Source organism: Lissotriton helveticus, chromosome 10 (assembly GCF_964261635.1).
Source record: "Lissotriton helveticus chromosome 10, aLisHel1.1, whole genome shotgun sequence".
NCBI lineage: Eukaryota > Metazoa > Chordata > Amphibia > Caudata > Salamandridae > Lissotriton > Lissotriton helveticus.
The window spans coordinates 89,252,732-89,270,124 of record NC_136071.1 but is presented as its reverse complement, the minus strand read 5'-3'; positions in this window follow the sequence as shown (position 1 = coordinate 89,270,124).

Genomic DNA, 17,393 nt, shown 5'->3' with positions numbered 1-17,393 from the left:
TCCCTGCACACTGGTCCCTGCAGACAGACTCCCCCCTCGCACACTGGTCCCTGCAGACAGACTCCCCCCTCGCACACTGGTCCCTGCAGACAGACTCCCGTCCCTGTACACTGGTCCCTGCAGACAGACTCCCCCTCGCACACTGGTCCCTGCAGACAGACTCCCCCCTCACACACTGGTCCCTGCAGACAGACTCCCGTCCCTGCACACTGGTCCCTGCAGACAGACTCCCCCCTTGCACACTGGTCCCTGCAGACAGACTCCCGTCCCTGCACACTGGTCCCTGCAGACAGACTCCCCCCTCGCACACTGGTCCCTGCAGACAGACTCCCGTCCCTGCACACTGGTCCCTGCAGACAGACTCCCCCCTCGCACACTGGTCCCTGCAGACAGACTCCCCCCTCGCACACTGGTCCCTGCAGACAGACTCCCGTCCCTGCACACTGGTCCCTGCAGACAGACTCCCCCCTCGCACACTGGTCCCTGCAGACAGACTCCCCCTCGCACACTGGTCCCTGCAGACAGACTCCCGTCCCTGCACACTGGTCCCTGCAGACAGACTCCCCCCTCGCACACTGGTCCCTGCAGACAGACTCCCCCCTCGCACACTGGTCCCTGCAGACAGACTCCCGTCCCTGCACACTGGTCCCTGCAGACAGACTCCCCCCTCGCACACTGGTCCCTGCAGACAGACTCCCCCTCGCACACTGGTCCCTGCAGACAGACTCCCCCCTCGCACACTGGTCCCTGCAGACAGACTCCCCCCTCGCACACTGGTCCCTGCAGACAGACTCCCCCTCACACACTGGTCCCTGCAGACAGAATCCCCCTCGCACACTGGTCCCTGCAGACAGACTCCCCCTCACACACTGGTCCCTGCAGACAGACTCGCCCATCGCACACTGGTCCCTGCAGACAGACTCCCCCCGCACACTGGTCCCTGCAGACAGACTCCCCCCGCACACTGGTCATGACAGACCGACTCCCCCCTGCACACTGGTCCCTGCAGACTCCCCCCTCGCACACTGGTCCCTGCAGACAGACGCTCACTGCACACTGGTCCCTGCAGACAGACTCCCCCTCGCACGCTGGTCCCTGCAGACAGACTCCCCCTCGCTTACTGGTCCCTGCAGACAGACTCCCCCTCGCACGCTGGTCCCTGCAGACAGACTCCTCCCGCACACTGGTCCCTGCAGACAGACTCCCCCCTGCACACTGGTCCCTGCAGACAGACTCCCCCCTCGCACGCTGTTCCCTGCAGACAGACTCCTGTCCTGCACACTGGTCCCTGCAGACAGACTCCCCCCTCGCACACTGGTCCCTGCAGACAGACTCCCGTCCCTGCACACTGGTCCCTGCAGACAGACTCCCCCCTCGCACACTGGTCCCTGCAGACAGACTCCCCCTCGCACACTGGTCCCTGCAGACAGACTCCCGTCCCTGCACACTGGTCCCTGCAGACAGACTCCCCCCTCGCACACTGGTCCCTGCAGACAGACTCCCCCCTCGCACACTGGTCCCTGCAGACAGACTCCCGTCCCTGCACACTGGTCCCTGCAGACAGACTCCCCCCTCGCACACTGGTCCCTGCAGACAGACTCCCCCTCGCACACTGGTCCCTGCAGACAGACTCCCCCCTCGCACACTGGTCCCTGCAGACAGACTCCCCCCTCGCACACTGGTCCCTGCAGACAGACTCCCCCTCACACACTGGTCCCTGCAGACAGAATCCCCCTCGCACACTGGTCCCTGCAGACAGACTCCCCCTCACACACTGGTCCCTGCAGACAGACTCGCCCATCGCACACTGGTCCCTGCAGACAGACTCCCCCCGCACACTGGTCCCTGCAGACAGACTCCCCCCGCACACTGGTCATGACAGACCGACTCCCCCCTGCACACTGGTCCCTGCAGACTCCCCCCTCGCACACTGGTCCCTGCAGACAGACTCCCCCTCGCACGCTGGTCCCTGCAGACAGACTCCCCCTCGCTTACTGGTCCCTGCAGACAGACTCCCCCTCGCACGCTGGTCCCTGCAGACAGACTCCTCCCGCACACTGGTCCCTGCAGACAGACTCCCCCCTGCACACTGGTCCCTGCAGACAGACTCCCCCCTCGCACGCTGTTCCCTGCAGACAGACTCCTGTCCTGCACACTGGTCCCTGCAGACAGAATCCGCCCTGGGCGTCGGTTCCTGCACATTCGTTGTTTAGTCAGACTCAGTCCAAGGATGAATGACGTTAATGAGAGTCTGCAGTCTGGCCGGGCTCCAGCTGAGTGGGTGCTGCCGCTGCTCCTGCCAGGGCCGCATGGGACGCACTCCGAGGGCCCGCGCGGCGGGCAGGGCGCCCGGCCTGGGCTCACGCAACAGCAGGAGGGACCCGAGTGTAATCACCGGCAAGAGATGAGTGTGCATCGTTCAGACGTCACAATGAACAAACAACAGCCAGCTAACACCCCCCCGTGGCTGCGTCACTACCGGCATCCACGTGATCACACTGGGGCATCTGCCTGAGCCTCGAAGCACCCACCCTACCTCCCCATATACCCCGGGCTACTGGAATTATGCGGCAGGAGAGGGCCAAATTATGCGGCAGTCATTGACCAAATTATGCGGCAAGTAAAGGCAAAGTATGCACCGTAATGCGGCAAGTTTTCTAATAGTATTACTTAATTATTCTGTAATTTGTAGACTTTTTAGCTGTCTGGGCAGATGTTACACCTCATTAGTACCAGTTTAGCACTCAAACATAGCAATAAGCAACAGAAAGGTGACTAGTCATGTACATGCGATATAAAAGGTAAAATATGCATAATTTCACTGTCCTTATATTTTGTGGGTACACAAAATGCTGTATTGCTAGGCATGGCATTATACAGTGCAGCTGTCAAATGGGAAACATCCATTACAACGCAGTCATTACAACACACTACCTTTACAATGCAACTATTACAACGCAACTGCCTTTACATCGCATGCCATTACAACGCATGTCACCACAACACATGCCATTACAACGCATATCATTACAACGCATGCCATTACAACGCATTATAAGGTAAGTAATGGAGATTTGTTAGGTTTAGGGTGGGAATGGGTTTTGGGGTACATGGGAATAGTAATTTTTACCCCTACACTATCCAACACTTTCCCTACTGTTGCACTCACTGGAGTGGGAATAGTAATCTTTACCCCTACACTATCCAACACTTACCCCACTGTTGCCGGTAAAGTAGTATGCGCTGTAATGGTATGCATTGTAATGGAATGCGTTGCAATGGAATGCGTTGTAATGGAATGCGTTGTAATGGTAGTTTTTAGAGATGCGTTGTAATTGCATGCGTTGTAAAGTAATGCAATGTAATGGTAGCTGCGATGTAAAAACCGTGTTGTAAAAGCATGTGTTTTAATTGTTTGCGTTGTAGCGTCATATATTCCTGTCAAACAGACCCATTACCAACAATGTACATAGAATCCCCCTCGCACACTGGTCCCTGCAGACAGAATCCCCCCTCGCACACTGGTCCCTGCAGACAGAATCCCCCCTCGCACACTGGAACCTGCAGACAGAATCCCCCCTCGCACACTGGTCCCTGCAGACAGAATCCCCCCTCGCACACTGGAACCTGCAGACAGAATCCCCCTCGCACACTGGTCCCTGCAGACAGAATCCCCCCTCGCACACTGGTCCCTGCAGACAGACTCCCCCTCGCACACTGGTCCCTGCAGACAGAATCCCCCCTCGCACACTGGTCCCTGCAGACAGAATCCCCCTCGCACACTGGTCCCTGCAGACAGAATCCCCCCTCGCACACTGGTCCCTGCAGACAGACTCCCCCTCGCACACTGGTCCCTGCAGACAGAATCCCCCTCGCACACTGGTCCCTGCAGACAGAATCCCCCCTCGCACACTGGTCCCTGCAGACAGACTCCCCCTCGCTTACTGGTCCCTGCAGACAGAATCCCCCTCGCACACTGGTCCCTGCAGACAGACTCCCCCTCACACACTGGTCCCTGCAGACAGACTCCCCCTCGCTTACTGGTCCCTGCAGACAGAATCCCCCTCGCACACTGGTCCCTGCAGACAGACTCCCCCTCACACACTGGTCCCTGAAGATAGACTCCCCCTCGCTTACTGGTCCCTGCAGACAGAATCCCCCTCGCACACTGGTCCCTGCAGACAGAATCCCCCCTCGCACACTGGTCCCTGCAGACAGACTCCCCCTCGCACACTGGTCCCTGCAGACTCCCCCCTCGCATACTGGTCCCTGCAGACTCCCCCCTCGCACACTGGTCCCTGCAGACTCCCCCCTCGCACACTGGTCCCTGCAGACAGAATCCCCCCTCGCGCACTGGTCCCTGCAGACTCCCCCCTCGCACACTGGTCCCTGCAGACTCCCCCCTCGCACACTGGTCCCTGCAGACAGACTCCCCCCTCGCACACTGGTCCCTGCAGACAGACTCCCCCTCGCACATTGGTCCCTGCAGACTCCCCCCTCGCACACTGGTCCCTGCAGACTCCCCCCTCGCACACTGGTCCCTGCAGACAGACTCCCCCTCGCACACTGGTCCCTGCAGACAGAATCCCCCCTCGCACACTGGTCCCTGCAGACAGACTCCCCCTCGTACACTGGTCCCTGCAGACAGAATCCCCCCCTCGCACACTGGTCCCTGCAGACAGACTCCCCCTCGCACACTGGTCCCTGCAGACTCCCCCCTCGCACACTGGTCCCTCCAGACAGACTCCCCCTCACACACTGGTCCCTGCAGACAGACTCCCCCCACACACTGGTCCCTGCAGACAGACTCCCCCTCGCACACTGGTCCCTGCAGACAGACTCCCCCTTGCATACTGGTCCCTGCAGACAGAATCCCCCCTCGCACACTGGTCCCTGCAGACAGACTCCCCCTCGCACACTGGTCCCTGCAGCCAGACTCCCCCTCGCACACTGGTCCCTGCAGACAGAATCCCCCCTCACACACTGGTCCCTGCAGACAGACTCCCCCTCGCACACTGGTCCCTGCAGACAGAATCCCCCCTCGCACACTGGTCCCTGCAGACAGACTCCCCCTCGCACACTGGTCCCTGCAGACTCCCCCCTCGCACACTGGTCCCTCCAGACAGACTCCCCCTCGCACACTGGTCCCTGCAGACAGAATCCCCCCTCGCACACTGGTCCCTGCAGACAGACTCCCCCTCGCACACTGGTCCCTGCAGACTCCCCCCTCGCACACTGGTCCCTGCAGACAGACTCCCCCTCGCACAATGGTCCCTGCAGACAGAATCCCCCCTCGCACACTGGTCCCTGCAGACAGACTCCCCCTTGCACACTTTTCCCTGCAGACTCCCCCCTCGCACACTGGTCCCTCCAGACAGATTCCCCCTCGCACACTGGTCCCTGCAGACTCCCCCCTCGCACACTGGTCCCTGCAGACAGACTCCCCCCTCGCACACTGGTCCCTGCAGACAGAATCCCCCTTGCACGCTGGTCCCTGCAGACAGACTCCCCTCCACACGCTGGTCCCTGCAGACAGACGCTCCCTGCACACTGGTCCCTGCAGACAGACTCCCCCCTCACACACTGGTCCCTGCAGACAGACGCTCCCTGCACACTGGTCCCTGCAGACAGACTCCCCCTCGCACGCTGGTCCCTGCAGACAGACTCCCCCTGCACACTGGTCCCTGCAGACAGACTCCCCCTCGCACACTGGTCCCTGCAGACTCCCCCCTCGCACACTGGTCCCTCCAGACAGACTCCCCCTCGCACACTGGTCCCTGCAGACTCCCCCCTCGCACACTGGTCCCTGCAGACAGACTCCCCCCTCGCACACTGGTCCCTGCAGACAGAATCCCCCTTGCACGCTGGTCCCTGCAGACAGACTCCCCTCCACACGCTGGTCCCTGCAGACAGACGCTCCTTGCACACTGGTCCCTGCAGACAGACTCCCCCTCGCACACTGGTCCCTGCAGACAGAATCCCCCCTCGCACACTGGTCCCTGCAGACAGACTCCCCCTCGCACACTGGTCCCTGCAGACTCCCCCCTCGCACACTGGTCCCTCCAGACAGATTCCCCCTCGCACACTGGTCCCTGCAGACTCCCCCCTCGCACACTGGTCCCTGCAGACAGACTCCCCCCTCGCACACTGGTCCCTGCAGACAGAATCCCCCTTGCACGCTGGTCCCTGCAGACAGACTCCCCTCCACACGCTGGTCCCTGCAGACAGACGCTCCCTGCACACTGGTCCCTGCAGACAGACTCCCCCCTCACACGGGTCCCTGCAGACAGACGCTCCCTGCACACTGGTCCCTGCAGACAGACTCCCCCTCGCACGCTGGTCCCTGCAGACAGACTCCCCCTGCACACTGGTCCCTGCAGACAGACTCCCCCTCGCACACTGGTCCCTGCAGACAGACTCCCCTCCACACGCTGGTCCCTGCAGACAGAATCCCCCCTCGCACACTGGTCCCTGCAGACAGACTCCCTCTCGCACACTGGTCCCTGCAGACTCCCCCCTGGCACACTGGTCCCTCCAGACAGACTCCCCCTCGCACACTGATCCCTGCAGACTCTCCCCTCGCACACTTGTCCCTGCAGACAGACTCCCCCCTCGCACACTGGTCCCTGCAGACAGAATCCCCCTTGCACGCTGGTCCCTGCAGACAGACTCCCCTCCACACGCTGGTCCCTGCAGACAGACGCTCCTTGCACACTGGTCCCTGCAGACAGACTCCCCCTCGCACGCTGGTCCCTGCAGACAGACTCCCCTCCACACGCTGGTCCCTGCAGACAGACGCTCCTTGCACACTGGTCCCTGCAGACAGACTCCCCTCCACACGCTGGTCCCTGCAGACAGACGCTCCTTGCACACTGGTCCCTGCAGACAGACTCCCCCCTCACACACTGGTCCCTGCAGACAGACTCCCCCCTCACACACTGGTCCCTGCAGACAGTCGCTCCCTGCACACTGGTCCCTGCAGACAGACTCTCCCTGCACACTGGTCCCTCCAGACAGACTCCCCCTCGCACACTGGTCCCTGCAGACAGACTCCCCCTGCACACTGATCCCTGCAGACAGACTCCCCCTGCACACTGGTCCCTGCAGACAGACTCCCGTCCCTGCACACTGGTCCCTGCAGACAGACTCCCCCCTCGCACACTGGTCCCTGCAGACAAACTCCCCCCTCACACACTGGTCCCTGCAGACAGACTCCCGTCCCTGCACACTGGTCCCTGCAGACAGACTCCCCCCTTGCACACTGGTCCCTGCAGACAGACTCCCGTCCCTGCACACTGGTCCCTGCAGACAGACTCCCCCCTCACACACTGGTCCCTGCAGACAGACTCCCGTCCCTGCACACTGGTCCCTGCAGACAGACTCCCCCCTTGCACACTGGTCCCTGCAGACAGACTCCCGTCCCTGCACACTGGTCCCTGCAGACAGACTCCCCCCTCGCACACTGGTCCCTGCAGACAGACTCCCGTCCCTGCACACTGGTCCCTGCAGACAGACTCCCCCCTCGCACACTGGTCCCTGCAGACAGACTCCCCCCTCGCACACTGGTCCCTGCAGACAGACTCCCGTCCCTGCACACTGGTCCCTGCAGACAGACTCCCCCCTCGCACACTGGTCCCTGCAGACAGACTCCCCCTCGCACACTGGTCCCTGCAGACAGACTCCCGTCCCTGCACACTGGTCCCTGCAGACAGACTCCGTCCCTGCACACTGGTCCCTGCAGACAGACTCCGTCCCTGCACACTGGTCCCTGCAGACAGACTCCCCCCTCGCACACTGTCCCTGCAGACAGACTCCCCCCTCGCACACTGGTCCCTGCAGACAGACTCCCGTCCCTGCACACTGGTCCCTGCAGACAGACTCCCCCCTCGCACACTGGTCCCTGCAGACAGACTCCCGTCCCTGCAGACAGACTCCCCCCTCGCACACTGGTCCCTGCAGACAGACTCCCGTCCCTGCACACTGGTCCCTGCAGACAGACTCCCCCCTCGCACACTGGTCCCTGCAGACAGACTCCCCCTCGCACACTGGTCCCTGCAGACAGACTCCCGGACCCTGCACACTGGTCCCTGCAGACAGACTCCCCCCTCGCACACTGGTCCCTGGAGACAGACTCGCCCATCGCACACTGGTCCCTGCAGACAGACTCCCCCCGCACACTGGTCATGACAGACCGACTCCCCCCTGCACACTGGTCCCTGCAGACAGACTCCGTCCCTGCACACTGGTCCTTGCAGACAGACTCCCCCCTCGCACACTGGTCCCTGCAGACAGACTCCCCCTCGCACACTGGTCCCTGCAGACAGACTCCGTCCCTGCACACTGGTCCCTGCAGACAGACTCCCCCCTCGCACACTGGTCCCTGCAGACAGACTCCCCCTCGCACACTGGTCCCTGCAGACAGACTCCCGTCCCTGCACACTGGTCCCTGCAGACAGACTCCCCCCTCGCACACTGGTCCCTGGAGACAGACTCGCCCATCGCACACTGGTCCCTGCAGACAGACTCCCCTCCACACGCTGGTCCCTGCAGACAGACGCTCCCTGCACACTGGTCCCTGCAGACAGACTCCCCCCTCACACGGGTCCCTGCAGACAGACGCTCCCTGCACACTGGTCCCTGCAGACAGACTCCCCCTCGCACGCTGGTCCCTGCAGACAGACTCCCCCTGCACACTGGTCCCTGCAGACAGACTCCCCCTCGCACACTGGTCCCTGCAGACAGACTCCCCTCCACACGCTGGTCCCTGCAGACAGAATCCCCCCTCGCACACTGGTCCCTGCAGACAGACTCCCTCTCGCACACTGGTCCCTGCAGACTCCCCCCTGGCACACTGGTCCCTCCAGACAGACTCCCCCTCGCACACTGGTCCCTGCAGACTCTCCCCTCGCACACTTGTCCCTGCAGACAGACTCCCCCCTCGCACACTGGTCCCTGCAGACAGAATCCCCCTTGCACGCTGGTCCCTGCAGACAGACTCCCCTCCACACGCTGGTCCCTGCAGACAGACGCTCCTTGCACACTGGTCCCTGCAGACAGACTCCCCCTCGCACGCTGGTCCCTGCAGACAGACTCCCCTCCACACGCTGGTCCCTGCAGACAGACGCTCCTTGCACACTGGTCCCTGCAGACAGACTCCCCTCCACACGCTGGTCCCTGCAGACAGACGCTCCTTGCACACTGGTCCCTGCAGACAGACTCCCCCCTCACACACTGGTCCCTGCAGACAGACTCCCCCCTCACACACTGGTCCCTGCAGACAGTCGCTCCCTGCACACTGGTCCCTGCAGACAGACTCTCCCTGCACACTGGTCCCTCCAGACAGACTCCCCCTCGCACACTGGTCCCTGCAGACAGACTCCCCCTGCACACTGATCCCTGCAGACAGACTCCCCCTGCACACTGGTCCCTGCAGACAGACTCCCGTCCCTGCACACTGGTCCCTGCAGACAGACTCCCCCCTCGCACACTGGTCCCTGCAGACAAACTCCCCCCTCACACACTGGTCCCTGCAGACAGACTCCCGTCCCTGCACACTGGTCCCTGCAGACAGACTCCCCCCTTGCACACTGGTCCCTGCAGACAGACTCCCGTCCCTGCACACTGGTCCCTGCAGACAGACTCCCCCCTCACACACTGGTCCCTGCAGACAGACTCCCGTCCCTGCACACTGGTCCCTGCAGACAGACTCCCCCCTTGCACACTGGTCCCTGCAGACAGACTCCCGTCCCTGCACACTGGTCCCTGCAGACAGACTCCCCCCTCGCACACTGGTCCCTGCAGACAGACTGCCGTCCCTGCACACTGGTCCCTGCAGACAGACTCCCCCCTCGCACACTGGTCCCTGCAGACAGACTCCCCCCTCGCACACTGGTCCCTGCAGACAGACTCCCGTCCCTGCACACTGGTCCCTGCAGACAGACTCCCCCCTCGCACACTGGTCCCTGCAGACAGACTCCCCCTCGCACACTGGTCCCTGCAGACAGACTCCCGTCCCTGCACACTGGTCCCTGCAGACAGACTCCGTCCCTGCACACTGGTCCCTGCAGACAGACTCCCCCCTCGCACACTGTCCCTGCAGACAGACTCCCCCCTCGCACACTGGTCCCTGCAGACAGACTCCCGTCCCTGCACACTGGTCCCTGCAGACAGACTCCCCCCTCGCACACTGGTCCCTGCAGACAGACTCCCGTCCCTGCAGACAGACTCCCCCCTCGCACACTGGTCCCTGCAGACAGACTCCCGTCCCTGCACACTGGTCCCTGCAGACAGACTCCCCCCTCGCACACTGGTCCCTGCAGACAGACTCCCCCTCGCACACTGGTCCCTGCAGACAGACTCCCGGACCCTGCACACTGGTCCCTGCAGACAGACTCCCCCCTCGCACACTGGTCCCTGGAGACAGACTCGCCCATCGCACACTGGTCCCTGCAGACAGACTCCCCCCGCACACTGGTCATGACAGACCGACTCCCCCCTGCACACTGGTCCCTGCAGACAGACTCCGTCCCTGCACACTGGTCCTTGCAGACAGACTCCCCCCTCGCACACTGGTCCCTGCAGACAGACTCCCCCTCGCACACTGGTCCCTGCAGACAGACTCCGTCCCTGCACACTGGTCCCTGCAGACAGACTCCCCCCTCGCACACTGGTCCCTGCAGACAGACTCCCCCTCGCACACTGGTCCCTGCAGACAGACTCCCGTCCCTGCACACTGGTCCCTGCAGACAGACTCCCCCCTCGCACACTGGTCCCTGGAGACAGATTCGCCCATCGCACACTGGTCCCTGCAGACAGACTCCCCCCGCACACTGGTCATGACAGACCGACTCCCCCCTGCACACTGCTCCCTGCAGACAGACGCTCCCTGCACACTGGTCCCTGCAGACAGACTCCCCCCTCGCACACTGGTCCCTGGAGACAGACTCGCCCATCGCACACTGGTCCCTGCAGACAGACTCCCCCCGCACACTGGTCATGACAGACCGACTCCCCCCTGCACACTGCTCCCTGCAGACAGACGCTCCCTGCACACTGGTCCCTGCAGACAGACTCCCCCCTCGCACGCTGGTCCCTGCAGACAGACTCCCCCTCGCTTACTGGTCCCTGCAGACAGACTCCCCCTCGCACGCTGGTCCCTGCAGACAGACTCCCCCTCGCACGCTGGTCCCTGCAGACAGACTCCTCCCGCACCCTGGTCCCTGCAGACAGACTCCCCCCTCGCACGCTGTTCCCTGCAGACAGACTCCCCCCTGCACACTGGTCACTTCAGACAGACTCCCCTCCACACGCTGGTCCCTGCAGACAGAATCCGCCCTGGGCGTCGGTTCCTGCACATTCGTTGTTTAGTCAGACTCAGTCCAAGGATGAATGACGTTAATGAGAGTCTGCAGTCTGGCCGGGCTCCAGCTGAGTGGGTGCTGCCGCTGCTCCTGCCAGGGCCGCATGGGACGCACTCCGAGGGCCCGCGCGGCGGGCAGGGCGCCCGGCCTGGGCTCACGCAACAGCAGGAGGGACCCGTGGGTAATCACCGGCAGGAGACGAGTGTGCACAGTTCAGACGTCACAATGAACAAACAACAGCCAGCTAACACCCCCCCGTGGCTGCGTCACTACCGGCATCCACGTGATCACACTGGGGCATCTGCCTGAGCCTCGAAGCACCCACCCTACCTCCCCATATACCCCGGGCTACTGGAATTATGCGGCAGGAGAGGGCCAAATTATGCGGCAGTCATTGACCAAATTATGCTGCAAGTAAAGGCAATGTATGCACCGTAATGCGGCAAGTTTTCTAATAGTATTACTTAATTATTCTGTAATTTGTAGACTTTTTAGCTGTCTGGGCAGATGTTACACCTCATTAGTACCAGTTTAGCACTCAAACATAGCAATAAGCAACAGAAAGGTGACTAGTCATGTACATGCGATATAAAAGGTAAAATATACATAATTTCACTGTCCTTATATTTTGTGGGTACACAAAATGCTGTATTGCTAGGCATGGCATTATACAGTGCAGCTGTCAAATGGGAAACATCCATTACAACGCGGTCATTACAACGCACTACCTTTACAATGCAGCTATTACAACGCAACTGCCTTTACATCGCATGCCATTACAACGCATGTCACCACAACACATGCCATTACAACGCATATCATTACAACGCATGCCATTACAACGCATTATAAGGTAAGTAATGGAAATTTGTTAGGTTTAGGGTGGGAATGGGTTTTGGGGTACATGGGAATAGTAATTTTTATTCCTACACTATCCAACACTTTCCCTACTGTTGCACTCACTGGAGTGGGAATAGTAATGTTTACCCTCCCGCTATCCAACGCTTTCCCTACTGTTGCACTCACTGGAGTGGGAATAGTAATCTTTACCCCTACACTATCCAACACTTACCCTACTGTTGCACTCACTGGAGTGGGAATAGTAATCTTTACCCCTACACTATCCAACACTTTCCCTACTGTTGCACTCACTGGAGTGGGAATAGTAATCTTTACCCCTACACTATCCAACACTTTCCCTACTGTTGCACTCACTGGAGTGGGAATAGTAATCTTTACCCCTACACTATCCAACACTTTCCCTACTGTTGCACTCACTGGAGTGGGAGTAGTAATTTTACCCCTACACTATCCAACACTTACCCCACTGTTGCCGGTAAAGTAGTATGCGCTGTAATGGTATGCATTGTAATGGAATGCGTTGCAATGGAATGCGTTGTAATGGAATGCGTTGTAATGGTAGTTTTTAGAGATGCGTTGTAATTGCATGCGTTGTAAAGTAATGCAATGTAATGGTAGCTGCGATGTAAAAACCGTGTTGTAAAAGCATGTGTTTTAATTGTTTGCGTTGTAGCGTCATATATTCCTGTCAAACAGACCCATTACCAACAATGTACATAGAGAGAGCTTTGCGTCAACCATTGGCCGTCTTCGACATTGCCTCTTTCAGCCACTGCCTTGGACCGTGTCACATGTCATGATTCAGCCCATTGAACAAGTCATCTCTCTCCTCATGCTGTTGACTGTTTGGGCGTATCCTTCCGCCTCTACTTCAGTGCGTGCATTGAACTAGATGAGGGACTAACTTACAAGTATAGCCTCCTCTGTACGTGCCTCTGTGTCTTGCTAGTGCTGCATATGTTAGCGCATTAAACCCAGTCATATTGACTTTGCCAATCCATGTTTATATAGTGCTCCTTACTGTACTTCTGCTGTTTCTAAGCACTGCGAACAACAGATATTACAATTGGCCAAAGGAACGGTACTCAATTTACCCCTCAAGGAAGAATGGAAGTGTGAGTTATCATTTTCCATCCCCAGTATCAACGCTTGTTGACTTGCATCTGCAGGCCTTCGACCGAGAGCATCAACATTTGTCACAATATTTTAATGTGCAATTGCACATTCTATAACTGGAATCTTGTAACGTCGTGTCCATGATATTTCATATTCATTTCAGTTTTTTTCCAATGCTTCATATATGGTATAAAAATCAGTACTACAGACTAAGGAGTGTAAAAAAGCAGCAGACCTTTTCCATCTATTCTCCCAGAATTCTTTTTTTTATAATTCTTTTTATTTACCCCTTGCACGCTCGTGATGGAACCATTCCGTCACGAGCCACGGTGGGGCTGTGCTGGTGACGGAATGGTTCCATCACGGCCCGGCCACCGTGCCTGCGCGGCGCGTTCTATTGAGCGGGCAGGGCCATGACAGAACCATTCCGTCACAAGCACAGCGCCACCGCAGCTCGTGACGGAGTGGTTCCGTCACGAGCATGGTGGCGCCGCGCCCCCTCCTAGCGCCGCGGCGGAATTACCGCCGTGGCCAAGGGGTTAAACAAAATGAATAGGTGGGGGTACATGAATCAGGTAAATAAGTTACAGACAGGAGGAATTCATTTGGCAACACAGTGACAGTCGCGCTGATTACAGGAGCAGAGCAATGAAACATCACAGGATACAGCATTTATGGTGAGGACAGGTAATCAGAAATGGAGCTGCGTGGGGGACTACAGATCTCCCCTCGATATGTGTTCCATGGCCCCCAGATTTGGGACCACTTCTTGTGGCAGCCCCTCGCAATGTAGACTGTTTTTTCCCCGGAACATACACCAGTGCATGTGTTTCTTCCATTCTGTTATGGTGGGTGGGTTTGTGGCTCCCCATAGTTGAGCAATGTTCCTTTTTGCCACCATGAGGCCTAGTGCTACCCAGATCTTACCCATTCTGCTCTGGTCCGTGGGTTCCCATACATTCAATAGGCACCTCTTCGCCATCGGGGTGGATGACCAAATCCAACACTTTGCCAAGAACTGCATGTATTTGACGCCAGTACCTCTGAATAAGATCACATTCCCAGAGGATATGCATAAATGTTCCCTCAAGACCACATTTTCTCCTGCATTCCCCCACCTTCTGCCTTCCCCATGCGGACCAGGCAAGGTCCAGTAACACACACCCTATGCAAGATTTGGAGTTGGACGAGTCTTAGTGTGGCCGAAATAGCCACTTCCCTTGCAGAGGTCAGTGCCTCTTTATTCTCCCAGAATCTTCACCAACATCCCTGTATCCATCAGGATCGCCCAGATGCTGGTCCAATATAGGAAAGAGTTGGAGAAACACATTTCTAAAGAATATTACATCACAATGCATTAACCAACCACAACCCAGCTTCCTCTTCTATAACTTGGTGACTTCACGCTGATCTTTGACACTCTATTGTATTGTATTGTAATTGCATATTGTGAGAAGTTGGCCTGATGTGCAGTGTTCACTATTCTAGTGATCACTATATATCAGTCCAAACAACCCTTATTGATGATTGGTTGTAAGTCAACCTTATAGACCAGCTATCCTAGTAGCATGGATACGAGCAGTCTAAGGCTAAGACTCTAGAGGGCGTGTTAAGCCAGCTGTTTTACCATCACATTACCCCTTGAACACACAGTGAAAGGACACCACACAAGTGTTATGAAAATAAACAATGTATTTATTAGAATCACAACAACCCTGTACTCTTTATGAGGACAGGGTGCTAGGCACACAACAAAACTCTTACGAAAATACTTAAGTTAGCACGTTATACACAAATGCCCGAGGGGCACGAAAAACCATATACTTAAAAAGTGGAATGCGAAATTACTAGCAGGTAAGTACAGTACTAATAGGCTTTGGAATCGCTAGGACTTAACTAGGGAATCGTTAGATTACTTCTAGGAGACCTAGGGGACTCGGGTGCAGAGTGTGCACTCTCACGCGGGATGCGGGACAAAGTCTATGGAGGCTAGGAAAGGCAAAGTTAGTGTTCACGGGCGAACCCGACCTGGTAGGAAGAAAACGACAGTGGATCCTGACCCTAGGATAGTGAGGCTATGCTGGGACACCGAAGTGCCGAAGTTACCTAGCCCAGGGGCTGCAGCTGCATAGGTCTGAAAAGACGTCGGGGATCTCGTTGCCGGACCAGGAGCCTGGAAGAAGGAAGTTGCTGGCAGGCGACCAGTGGAGGAAAGTTCGTTGGATCCAAGCCTGGATCGAGGAAGAAGAAACCTGAAAGCAGAGGGGACCAAGTTCTTGAATCACTAGCCAGTGATTAAGTGGGCACCAGGATGGCACCGGGCGAAGTCACCTCGACTAGGTGAGTGGGCGACGCTGGCTCTGCAGATCTCACGGACCAGGAGGCGTTGTCGGCGACCAGGATGGAGAGGCGAGCTGTCCCACGATGGATGAAGCTGTCGGCGTCGAAGTTACCCAGGATTGGGCAACAAGCCTTGGCTAATTCAAGCCCACGCGGTGGACTCAAAATGGCGTCTTGAGTGGACCAGGAGGGTCCGGGGTGCTCCTCTTTTGGAAGGGAGCAAGGGCCAGCCTGGAGCAACCAGACCAGCAGCAGAAATGTCGTCGGGCGTCGTTCAGGAGGCCACAAGCCAGCGGGCTAGTAGCCAAACAACGCGGTGAGCAGCAAAAAGCAGAAGGGCCCCACGCAGATCGTGGAGATGCTGGGAGGCTGTACTTCGGTGCTGGAGCTGCTCAGGGTCGGGGCTTCTCGGACCCCAAAGCACTCACCAGGAAATTACTCGGCGGGCTTGCTGGAAAGAAGTCGTGCAGTCTTGAAGATGGCCGGTCCCTCGAGGTCTCGTCACACCCACGAATCTCAGCGTGACTGATGATGCAGGTAGAGGTCAGAGGTGCCAGGGAAGCCGGTTCTCGTCGAGCTGGGCAGTCTTGATCCGGAGGAGAGACTTGCAGCAGACCGCAGTGTTCTTAAGATGGTGCCTGCGGATGCAGTGTGAATACTCCGTAGTCACAAGTGAGAAGTCTTAGGAAGAAGTCTTGAGTTCCTTTCGTGGAAAGTAGTTTCAGGATTCAAAGATGATCTGATTTGGAAGGGGGCCAGTTCCTACCTTTATCCTGTAAAAAGGGGCTGGCATGCGACTAAGTCCTGCCCTATGGGTGGGACTAGGAGGGGGGTGGTTACACCCACTTCCTTGGCGGGCTTTTCCCCAGCACAGGGTCTGGAGTGACCCTGGAACTGGTTCCAGCCAGCCTATGCACAGTGAGCACCGGGGTGCCACGTGCAGTCACCTTCCTCTAAAGCCCTGCCTACCTACAATACACAAAACCCTGTCTGGGACGGTGCTGGCACCGCCCCTGGCAGGAAACCCTTTGTCCTTATCTCCTGCTCTGGGAGGACTCCCAGCAGCAGGAGGGCAGACTTGTGTCTCGGTGGCAGCATCCATTTTGTGGAGCTGAGGCTCTGTTTGACTTTAACCGGGGTTAGGGGTTACATACATGTCGTGTCCCTCTAGAAGGGTGGAATGCTAACCCCGTCGCCAGATTTGGCGAGGGGTTAGTATTCCAATTCGTATGACACCTTACTCGACATGTTTTGATAAAGCGATACCAGAGTTGGCATATAACCGCGAGGATTATAATGCACTTAAGAGTATATGGTATGCGATATCATGCAAACGGCTAAGGGATGGATCCCGAAAGCCGCAGACAGGCTCAGCTCATGCCAGAGCACCATCTCACACGATTCCAAGCACTCTGCCTTCAGGATTGTTAAGGCCTGCCATAGGAGTGACTGATAGGAGATCTGTGTGTCCATTTTAGGGTTAGATATAGGTATACTATATCTAAAGCAAAGGGTGAGTACACCACCTTGCCCCAGCTGTCGTGCAGCCAGTTGTGTCAGTTTAGTTAGTCAGCCCAGGGGTGGCATAATACATGCTTCAGCCCCTGGGAGACTTCTGGGTACACCTCAGCCCTGGGTACAGGGACTTGGAGAGGGCCCAGTGCCAATTCAGTACCTGAGTACAATTTGGATAGAGAGAACAGCTAGGCTGTGGGT